Genomic DNA, 12073 nt, shown 5'->3' on the forward strand with positions numbered 1-12073 from the left:
AACACAAGTCAAAATGCACAGCAACTTCCTTTGATAATTTAACAGCTTTGAACTAAGCCTAAAAGGTAATTCTGGTTTTCACACAAGAGAAACTACCATGTCATGTTTTAAAGAACATGAAAAATAGACCATCTCTCTGAACTCCTGTAGCAAATTCCATTTACAGAAACCAAAGCGGATGAGACCCAGTGAACTCATTAGTTGTTGAAACAGTTTCAGGACCAAGGGAGACAGGCACGGTAACTATTTCCGCATTTGCTACAGGGGAGACAAAAACCCACCTACCATCATGCTACAGGAATAAATAGGTCTTCATGGAGATATTTCATCTTATTTTGTAAATTGTTTTAACTTCATGATTAGGACTTGGTGGCAAATATTACACAACCTTTTTACATCTTATGTTTCTAATGATGACTATTCCGGAGTGCCACTTTCTATGTTGTACATCTTGCTGCCTTCAGGCCCCAGGGCCAGGGTTTATTTATGTTGGCTATTTTATACTTTCTTCACTCAACCCTCCAGTTTCCCTTACTTTTATGCCAAGGAATGAGCACAGAGTTTTTCCTTTTTATAATTTATATATGCAGAAAATACATCCAAGTCAGGAATGCCCCTTTCATCCACAGGAAGAATCTGGGGCTACCTGACTCATCGACACGACAAGCCCAGAAACAGAAAAAGCAATCTGGCTGAAAGGCAAAAATGAGTGGAAACTTCTAAGCCGGCCTACAGCTAAGGTGCTATGTCATATGAAATTAATTCTCTGAGGTCAACAATTAGAATCGGGTTACAGCCCATACATAATTCTGCCTGCTAATTACGTGACCCAGTATTTATTTCATTGAGCGAGATGCCCAGCCATGACTTCCAAGTGTGGGCTTGGGGGCAGAGGGAAGGGAGCAGCCAGCCAGAGAAATAGCCACCCCTTTCTTTTACAAGCAGACATGTATCCCAGGTCCCCAACTGAGACAATTTCCCTCCCTTTCTAAGTGAGAGGTCAGATGTGTCACGCTCCTCCCTTTCCAGCAAAATGAGGCATTTGAGATCACGGAGCTCTTTAGCAAAGTGCATAAGATGCCTGAAGAAGCTGAGTCTGCTCTGTCATGAGAACCTAGAGGTGAGATGGTAACAAAACCACCTTTTGTATGGGAAAGAGGAGGAAGCCAGGCAGGAATGGAGTGGCTGGAATGGTGTAGGTATGCATCTTTGGACTTCTGAAGACCTATATCCCCCCAATAAAGACATTCAGAGTGGCAATAAGAAGGAATGCCACTTGCCATATGGAAATGTTGGATGAATGAGAGTACCATGAACAGGAATCACTAAAATACAGGGAATAAATGAGGACAACAGCCCTCACTTAAATGAGGTGTCAAGCAGTGCCCGAGGGGTTGGTGGGGCTGCGGAACAGCAGACACTGGATCTGTAAGCTGGGACCTCCCATGTGAGACTCACCAGTAATAGAAATAACCGTGTCAGCAGATGCTATCACCCTACGGTGAGTGACTGCTCTGTGCCAGGCACCGCACCAAGAGCTTTATGTCTATGACTTCGCTGAGGAGTGCTGTCCCCTCCCTTCCCACACAGCTCCCAGGTGGTCCTTTGCCATTTGGGGACATTTTTCCCCTTATGGGATGTCCTTGATGTTCAAACAAGCTAATGGCACCTGAATAACAAAGCGGGGTGCTGAGGACTGTGAGGATGGGGAGGCATCTACCCCATGACTGGTTTGCTGCTGGCCCTGAATCACGAGGCTGCTGAGAGGGTCAGGGTCACCAGCTGTGTGACCTGGGGGCCGATGGGAAGGTGTGACCTCCCCAACCTCTTGCTTTCTCCCATCGTTCTTATTTCTGCCCCAAAATCGACACATGGTGAAAGAAAAGAAGGGAAAGACTGATGCCTATAGCTGAAGTGTGCAGTTTAATGGCCAGAAACCAGACTTGTCTCATGTAATCAAATCATCATAGTGTTGGTGACAGAGTAAAGACAGTTGAAAAAACAGTTACTATTCCAACTCCCAATTCTCAAGTTATTGTTGGGGCTGAAATTTCTCTCACCTCAAGAGTTTTTATTCTGGAAAATATCCAAAGCACACTTTTTAGCCATATTCGGGTAACTGAAACATGAAAAAAATAGCGATGTTTTTTAGCCATATTAAACTCTAACCAGATGCTCTTAAAAAACTTTTTGCATGTACACAGCATCTTTTATTCTAGAGGAGAGTCATTTTATGTGCCCTGAATTATATCCACCGCAGACTGAAAATACTAACTCTTTAAGAGCCACAGCAACCCACTGATGCATACCATCTCCAGAGAGGAAGCAAAGAGGACCCCGTCGGCCTTTCTAATTCTCCCTCTCTACTCACACCACTGGGAATCCAAGTCAGATCAATTTAACAAACATTTACTGAATACTTTCTGCATACCAGGAACAAAGCTGAAGAACGTGGAAAGTTGGCATGAATTTAACCAACTTGCAAAGTGAAAATGACATGTAGGATTCCTGTAAAAAGTATTAGGGCCAGGACCCTACATGAGTAGCTCACCTGACTGTTTGGCTCACCTAAAAGACAGTGCTTCTGGCAACTTTTCTTCTATTAACCAGTAGGCAAAGAGAGAAACGGCTTGGGAATTTGGAGGAAAAGCAGCGTGGAGAAAAGCTATGACAGACTGATCATGAATTCTCAGGTCATCACCCTCAGGAAAACCCCAGAGCATGACCCAGCAGTACCTTGCTTGGTCCCCCACTAAGCACTTTGACTCCTTCCATTCTCTACATGAATGCCAGAAAGATCTTTTAAAAATGTAAATAAACTATATAAACTATATAAACTTCCAGGTTAAAACTCTATAGCAGTTTGCTTTTATACTTAGAATTACACCCGTACTCCCTACCACAAACCAAAGGCCCTGCCATGACTGGGCCTCCACTTACCCCTTCAGCCTCCCCTGTTCTCCTCCTTGGCCCACTATACCCCAGCCACACTGACCTCCTGCAGTTCCTAGAATATGCCACCCCGCTTCTTGCCTCAGAGCATTTATGTTTATTGTTCTCATACCTGGACTGCTCCTCCTGGTCTAGCTCCTTCACAATACTCAGGTCCAGCTTAAATGTCACCTCTTCAGAGGTCTCCTCTGACATCCAAAGTGGGCCCTCCCCTCCCTTTCCATTCTCTGCCATGATTTTCTCTTACTTCCTACCATAGCTATATCACAAGTTATAATTAACTGATTTATTTGTTAACTTTTAATTTATTTGATCCCTCCCATAGATTTAAAATTCCAAGATGGCAGGAACCAACAACATCTGTCTTTTGGTCATATCTTCAGTGTTCACAATAGTCTCTGGACACAGCAGAAAGGCAATAAATAATTGTTGGATGGATGAATAAAGTGAATATAATTGCAAATAGTACAAAAAAAAAACAATAGAAGTGGGTCAGCTTTTTATTTTATGTTTTTGCTACCATAAATACTATTATACTACTGTAAATCTTGGATTTCTCTTTGAGGTTTTTCATGTATTCATTTTAACCAGGACCACCCTGACTGAACTTAAGAGGCTAAAAGAATGGAGACCTAACTTATGGCTACAATTAGAAAGTTTCAAAATGATTGCTTTATAACACCAGGTTTGGCATATAATACATTTTAAATAAGGGAGGATTAACCCTTTCTCATTTAAAGATATTTGTGGTTGAAAGCAGAGCTGCTATTATGTATGCAGCACAGTGTTTCTTAAGAAAAATTACAAAAGAACCTTAAAGTCAAGCACCAGAACACTAAGAATGGAGATTATACGATGTATTCCTGGAAAGCTATTGTGAAGCTGGTCCGAGTGGAACATCCTTGTCACCCTGCCATTTGGCTCTGGCTTAGGATGCCGAACAATGGAGTTGCATGGAAACTCAGAAGTACCCTGGGTACCAGGCCTTCCTCCCCAACCCTGCCCAGTGGCTACAAATTAAGATCTGGAGTCTTCAGACTGTGTTCTGTCTGGTTCTTTGGCCCATAAGAACCATGACTGGTCTGGCCACACCAGAAAGGGAGGCCTAGAGTCATCTTCCTGCCTAGGGATGCTCTCTGGAGGGCCCGGAGTGGGCCCTGGCTACTGGTTTACTGGATGCAGCCTTTCTCTGATCACCTCCTGACTTGCTCAGCCCTTAGGATCAATCTTTCTCCTTGGTTTCCTCAGTGTATTTAATTTTTCTGCTAGGACTACAGCTGCTCAGCACCTAGTTTATTTGGATGGGGTTCAGCTTCCTTGTATAATTCTTGTCTTTCCATGTCTCCTGCTCCACATTCCCTAACTGCTGCTTGGGTTCTGGCCCCAACTCAGGCAGCTCACTTGGAATCACGCTGTAGCCCCCTACCCAGATTCTCCCTGCAGGGTTGAAATACCCCCTTGCATTTGTAAGGTTGTAATGTATGCTGCTGGTCCCCATGCTGGGGCAGATTCACCCATTCCTCATCCCCACCCCACAGAGGTCCTAGCATCCTTCATCAGTAAAGTGCATAGAGGTGACACTAGTAGCCCCCTCAGGTCACAGGGATAGCCATGCTTAAACCCAGGGATGACTTTGGGGAATCTGGGATATAGTGGCTTCCTTAAGGCTTTATGTCAAGTAGAGGGCACCTGGTGGTGTGAAATTTAAACCTGAGTTACACAATTTTCATGAATAAAACATGAGGCTAAAGTTAGATGAGCACTGAGTTTCTTTTCAGGAGAAACATACCAGAGTCCCACAAAGAGGTCTTCTGGTTCCAAATCCTGAAGGTTTCCCACTATACCTCCCTGACTATAATTTTTCTGCTAAAATGCCTCTGCTGGCTCCCCACTGTCTATGGAATACAGTTATAACATCTGGCATCAAAGCATCAAGGCTCTTAACATTTTTGGACCCAAATAAAAATTCCACTTTACCTAAGACAAAGCTGGACACCATGCCCCTGTCCTTCGGGCATGGGAGCAGCTTGCCACTGCTGAGCCCATCATGTGCTCTCATGCCAGCGTGCCTGTGCTCACATGGTGCCCTCTGCTGAGAATGCCCTCCTTCTTACCCTTCCCCTGGCAGAAAACTACTCCTCCTCCCCCAAGGCATCCAGTTCAACTATTTCCACGCCCACCTCCACCCCATGCAACCTCTCTGCCCTGCAGTTCACTTAGACTCAGACAGCACTATGTTTAGCCCTATGTTATAATGCACAGAGCATTACAATTAGAATTTTGATGTGTGCCTCTCCTACTAGATTCTGAGTTTTGCATGATACGTTGTGGGCACTCAGTAAATATCTGTTGAAGTGAACTGAAAATTGTGTGCTTATACTTGTATACCTGTCCTTTAGGCTATTAAAGACAAAAGTTACTAAGGCAAGATTTGAGCTGAAAAATTAAACAAGCTTTCTGCTGATATAACATGTCTTTATAAGATGTGTCATTAGAAAGGAAAACAAGATTAGAATGAAACATTTTAAAGAGAAGAAGGGCTGATAGGGGAGAAATACTTCTAACTCATGTATTTTCCTGTTCACAAAGGAACTTTCTAGCCAAGAAGAAAACATTGGTCCAATTTGAGATGCTGGAATTATTCCTTCTCTCCTTTTTTCTCTAGTTTTGGGAGAACTAGTACCCATTTGGAAAAGTAATGGAGATGGGAAAGTGAAGAGAGCTATGCAGTGATATATACCAACACGGCTACAGAGTGATGATATAGCTATGCCAAGAGAAAAGCATTACATAATGACATCAAAACAGGACACTTGAGGAATGTCTTAGAGCTAAAACAGCTGTCACCTGGTATTTTGGCATTCTTGAAGTATATGAAGAAATAGCGCCTGGAAACCGAAAAGTACAAATTATTTCTAACAACAAGATTCCGAAGTCAAAAATATGTTTTCCTCATCTTTTTAAAAAAGTTAACCTGGCGACTTCCCTGGTGGTCCAGTGGTAAAGAATCTGCCTTCCAATGCAGGGGACATGGGTTCGATTCCTGCTCAGGGAATTAAGATCCCACATGCCACAGGGCAGCTAAGCCTGCGTGCCACAACTACTGAGCTTGCGTGCCTCAACCAGAGCCTGTGTGTCGCAAACTACAGAGCCCACGCACGCCACAACTACAGAGCCCATGTGCCCTAGAGCCTGTGCGCCACAACTAGAGAAGAGAAAACCCGTATGCCACAACTAGAGAGAAGGTTGCGTGCTGCAACAAAGAGCACGTGCACCACAACGAAAGATCCCGCATGCTGCAACTGAGACCCGATGCAGCCAAAAATAAATAAATAAAATCTTAAAAAATAAATAAATAAAAAGTCAACCTGTTAGCATCATTTTCACTTTAGAAAAATGTGAAACCCTAAAATATGTATAATTCCAAAACATTGCCCACAGGTGGGTTTCAAAAGAAGAGAGAGTCACCCCTCATTATACCAGGTTTTCCTAAACAGACCTGTTTTACTGGGAGATACTTTTCTATTTTGTGGCTTAACCAGACCTCTTTTTAAAAAAAATTTTTTTTTTAATTTATTTATTTGTTTTTATTTATGGCTGTGTTGGGTCTTCGTTTCTGTGCGAGGGCTTTCTCTAGTTGTGGCAAGAGGGGGCCACTCTTCATCGCGGTGCGCGGGCCTCTCACTATCACGGCCTCTCTTGTTGCGGAGCACAGGCTCCAGACGCGCAGGCTCAGTAATTGTGGCTCACGGGCCCAGTTGCTCCGTGGCATGTGGAATCTTCCCAGACCAGGGCTCGAACCCGTGTCCCCTGCATTGGCAGGCAGATTCTCAACCACTGCGCCACCAGGGAAGCCCCCCCCAAATTTTTTTATTGGAGTATAGTGATTTACAGTGTTGTGTTAGTTTCAGGTGTACAGCAAAGTGAATCAGTTATACATATTATCCAGACCTCTTATTTTTATATATAAGTCACTAATCCCACCCTTAGGGAAGATGAAGGAGAGGATAATATGTGAAATTTAAATCTGTCAATTTTGCTGCTGGTAAATGTCTGTTAGGAAAAAGTTTAAAAGCCTGGAATTTAAAAGTGATTGATAGGTTGAATATGTGTGCTTTCTTCTTTCTTGACCTTCCGGCTCACTGAGATGCTGTTTTAAAGTTGCTTTACTCTAGGGTTGCTTCTTTCCTTTGTCCACTTGGTCAAAGTGGTTGGTGACACTTCCTCCATACAATACACATTTATTGTGCTCTGACTGTGTGCTTGGGGCTGGGGCTACAGTGTTGGAAGGTGCACTCTGCTCTAGGAACTCCCAGTCTCCTGGGGGAGAGACAAGTATGTTGGCAGTTGCAATTAAAGTGGGATTGAGGGTAAGGTGCAGGTAAGCTCTGGGTGCCTTGGGAATACCAAGGAGGAACATAATCCACGTGGGGTGGGGAGAGGGCAGTGGGAAGGATGGGTCTGGAATCTGAGTCAGGAAAAAGTGAGGCATACCCAGGAACATTGTGTGTGATATCCTGTGATCCAGCTCTGCTACTGAGACCCCTGTATTTCTTTTCATAATTCACAGAAATAAACAAACAAAAAACGACAGTTTTAAATGAGTTTCAACCTCACTATATTTTTAAGAACTGATACTGATATATCTCTCAAAACCTTGCAGACATCTGCAATGATAACTATTAGTAAGAGCTGAGCAAAAGGCTTAGAGTTAGGTTTACCTGGATCATTTTCAAGTCATCAATTGACAGACGCACAGAATATTAGTGCTTAAATAGAACCAAGATATCTTTCAGTGCAAAACCTTCACAGAGGAGGAAATTGAAGCTCAGGGTCAGTGAAAAAATAACCACTAGAAGATTAGGAAAATTTTTTCCCTATTTTCCTTCTTTACTTGGTTGCTTGGTCACCTGTAAGTAGGTGGAAAATGACCCTTTAGAGAATCTGTTCTGCTTATGTACACGTACTCACAATTCCATCAGCTGTCTGTTCTACTACAGAACTACGATTCAGCCCAGCTTTCCTCTCTTTCCTCCCCTGCAGATATCCATTTGCAGTAGACACTGTGACAGGAAGGCTATAGGAAGGGGAGAGAATGCTTGTCCTTGGGGCTCAGTTTTTGAAATTTAATTGACAGACTAATATTAATCCCATGGATCCAAAGAAATTTTAATCATGATGAAATTTATGATAATTATATTTTAGGATATACACAAGCAGAGACAGTTACGTTAGTTCTGGAAAAGAGGCCCAGTGGATACTGTGCAAATGGAAAATTAAGAATTATTAAAACAACAAATGGTTATTATCTCATACAGTTGCTTATATTTCAAAAGTCTATATTATTAGTATAATTTTAAGCAAAAAGCTGTTCTTTAACCCATTCAAAGCTGACTGAACAAAAAGTGAGAAGTCTGATTTAGGCCCATTGTGGTATGTCAGAATCTCTTCAATATGTCATGTGAAAAGGGGAAGTTTGATAAGGAATTTACTTCTCTGTATTCATAAATACAATACTATAGCAATGCTGTCTAACAGAGATATAATACAAGGCACCTATGTAATGTTAAATTTTCTAGTAGTCTCATTAAAAAGTAAAAATAAATGGTAAAAATAATTTTTAAAAATTGTGGTAAAATACAAATAACATAAAACTTATCATCTTAGCCATTTTTGAGTGTATAATTCAGTAGAATTAAGTACATACACTCACACTGTTGTGCAACCATCATCACTATCCATCTCCAGAATTTTCGTATCACCTGAAACATAAATTCTATACCCATGAAACAATAACTTCCTATTCTCCCTCCCCCCAGCCCTTGGTAACTTTATTCTACTTTCTGTCTCTATGAATCTCACTATTCTAGGTACCTTATACAAGTGGAACCAGACATGATTTATTCTTTTGTGACTGGCTTATTTCACTTAGCATTTGTCTTCAAGGTTCATCCACATTGCAGCATATATCAGATTTCCATTCCTTTTTAAAGGTTGAATAATATTCCATTGTAGGTATATACTACATTTTGCTTATCTACTCATCTGTTGTTGGACATTTGAGTTGTTTCCACCTTTTGGCTACTGTGAAGGTAAAAATAATTTTAATGTATTTTATTTAACTCAGTATATCCAAAGTATTAATATTTCAATATGTAGTTAATATAAAAATAATTAATGAGATACCTTATTTTTTTTGTAAGTCCCTGAAATTCAATGTTTATTTCATAATTATAGCACATCTCAGCTTGGATTAGCCAAATTTCTTGTACTAACTAGCCACATTTAGCTAGCGGTTAATATAGGAGGGTTTGCAGTCAAGTTTCGGTAAATCATGACTCCTACTAGAATATATCATAGTGGATAATTCTACTTTATTGGTTCTCATACAGCCCAAGTGTTTAGAACTGGGGCTCTGGAGTCAGACCAATCTAAATTCAAATTTCAGATCTCTCACTAATTAGCTCAATGATGTTAGAAAGGTTGCTTAGTTCCAAGCATTTCCAAATGTCAGTTCCTTTATCTGTAAGGTGGAGAAAAATACAATTTCTCCCATAGGGTTGTTGTGTGAATTAACATTAGTAACACGGGGCTTCCCTGGTGGTCCAGTGGTTTCGAATCCGCCTTTCAACACAGGGGACGCGGGTTCGATCCCTGGTCAGGGACCTAAGATCCCACATGTGGCGGGGCAACTAAGCCCGTGAGCCGTAACTACTGAGCCCGCACGCTCTGGAGCCCGCTTGCCACAACTAGAGAAGCCCACGTGCCTGCAGCTAGAGAAGCCCGCACGCCGCAACAAAGAACAACCCATGTGCCACAACGAAGACCAAGCACAGCCAAAAAAAAAAGTAACACAAAGTGCTTAACATAGTGCTGCCACAAAGTGTTACTAACAAGTAGTAAGTTTAATAAAAATAATCCACTAGATAATATATTCACAAAGGCAAGTACCATGTCTGTCTTTTAATGTGCCTGACACATAGTGGGCACTCAATTAACTAAGTGAATAAATATATGAACTCTTCCTTCAGTCATTATAAACTTTAACTGGTTTCCATGACATCTTTGCAGAAGTAGCATAATGATTTGTCATGAAGATACAGATGGCTTGAGGTACAGAAAGAGTATGAGATTCTTATCTTCTTCTTTTTACCTTCCTTTTCATTAAAAAAACATTATTTCTTTTCCCTCTCCTTGAGGGAGTAGGGCTGATGAGGCTTAAAAGACTGTAAAGGTGGTGGAAGCAGCCGGCAAGGTGGGAAGACTGGTTACACACAGAGGCAATGAGCAAACTAGTAAATATCTTGAGGATAACAGAAACCAAGTTATCCTCACTGTTGGGGGAGGGAGTTACAAACATGGAAAGGGTAAAAGCTAGAATGCTCCATGGTGTTAGATCAGAACTGGAGCTATCAATGTGATCTCTCTGGTATTTGATAGAGATAGAGCAACAGATATGGCTGTGAGTGTGTGTCTAATTTCCTAGCTCTTTTGGCTGAGAGGGCCTAGAGGCAATGAACACACCCTTGTCCAGTGAGCACACCCAATGCCCAGATCTTGGTTTCCATATACTATTTTCCACCATGGACCCAGGTCTCCTTGAAGATGTGGATAATTCCAGGGCTGGGTAGAGAAAGTACAAGATGTACATGGAACATTTTCTTGTGCCAGAAAGTAAGAAAGTACTTAGAAAATGATGAGGACTTGTCAAAAGAACACAAGAGTCAGCTGGAGGAACTTCCACTTGCCAAATCTGGGATCATTTGGGCATCAAAATAAATAATGATATTAACGGAGTATAAGCCTCTGAATAAAATAGGAATCCATAACTGCATACTGATATAAATCAATACAAAAACAAATAAGGGAGAAGGGAAAGCTCTGCCCTACAGTAGAAAGTTTACTTAGGAACAATATATTTACATAGTCTCAAATTATCTTCCCAGAAAAATATTTATTAATTGCAAAGGGAAAAACTATAACTTTACAGTGGAAAAATCTGGCATATACCACCTTAACAAAGTGGGGCTGGTATGGACCAACTCCCTTTATGTGTCTCCTCATATGATTAACTAAGAATAATACAACATTGCTTCTGTGATATTCCTGCCAAAAAATGCACAAACTCAGTCTCATAATAAGGAAATACCACACCAACCTAAGGTGAGGAACATTTTACAAAATGTACCCTTCAAAAATGTCAAGTCACAAAAGACAAGGAAAGACTGAAGAACTGTTCGAGACTGAAGGAGAGCCATGACAACTAAATGCTCTACATATAATCCTGGACCAAGAGAAAAAACAAATTTTCCCCCGACAAATGATATTATTGAGACATTTGGTGAAAAGTTGAATGGGAACTATGGATTAGAAAGTAATACTGTGTCAATATTAATTTACTGAATTTGATAGTAATACTATAGTTATGTAGAAAAGTGTACTTGCTTTTAGGATAACAACACGGAAGCATATAAGTCAATTCAGAAAAATATATACACACACGCATATAAACAAAAGGCGGTGGCTGGGAAGAGGGAGGCTGGAGGAAAAAAGGTGGAGGGGAAAGAAAGGAGGGAGGGAGAAAGCAAATGTGGTAAAATGCTAAAAATTGGAGAACCTGGGTGAAGAGTATAAAGGAGTTCTTTATTATTCATGTATATTTTCTGTAAGTTTGAAATTATTTAATGATAATAGCTAAAAATAAAGAGCACAGGTTTCGGTGTGACTCAGATCCAAGTTTGAATTCCAAGTCTGATATTCATCATCCATGAGACTCTAGGGAAGTTATTTAATTATTCTGAGCTTTGGTTTTCTTATTTGATCACCAATACAGGACTAACTTAAAGGGATGCTGTGAGGATTAAATAAAATAATGCACAGATTGAGCACCTGGCTGGTGATGGGTTTGCCTGGTAGAGGACCTGATACCTAACTGGGGAGGCAGTACATAACTTGCTGAAGAAATGAACACGCTTCTTCCTCCTGCCCCTCCCTCTCCAATCAGAATAACTGATACCAGTTAGAGAAAATTAGATTCTTCAAATTTTAGTAAAGTATGAGATTTTTCTTAACACCTGAATAATATAAAACAAAAATGTTCAATAATCATAATAAATACCAT

The 12073-nt window shown here is 41.0% G+C and overlaps 1 protein-coding gene across 5 annotated transcripts in view; it reads right to left on the reverse strand.

The window, feature by feature from the left end:
- The window catches only part of CMSS1 (cms1 ribosomal small subunit homolog), a 393286-nt gene that overhangs the window by 67939 nt on the left and 313274 nt on the right, over positions 1 to 12073 (reverse strand). The gene's annotated exons all lie outside the window — the stretch shown is intronic.

The sequence above is a fragment of the Balaenoptera ricei genome, chromosome 4 (assembly GCF_028023285.1).
Source record: "Balaenoptera ricei isolate mBalRic1 chromosome 4, mBalRic1.hap2, whole genome shotgun sequence".
Lineage (NCBI taxonomy): Eukaryota > Metazoa > Chordata > Mammalia > Artiodactyla > Balaenopteridae > Balaenoptera > Balaenoptera ricei.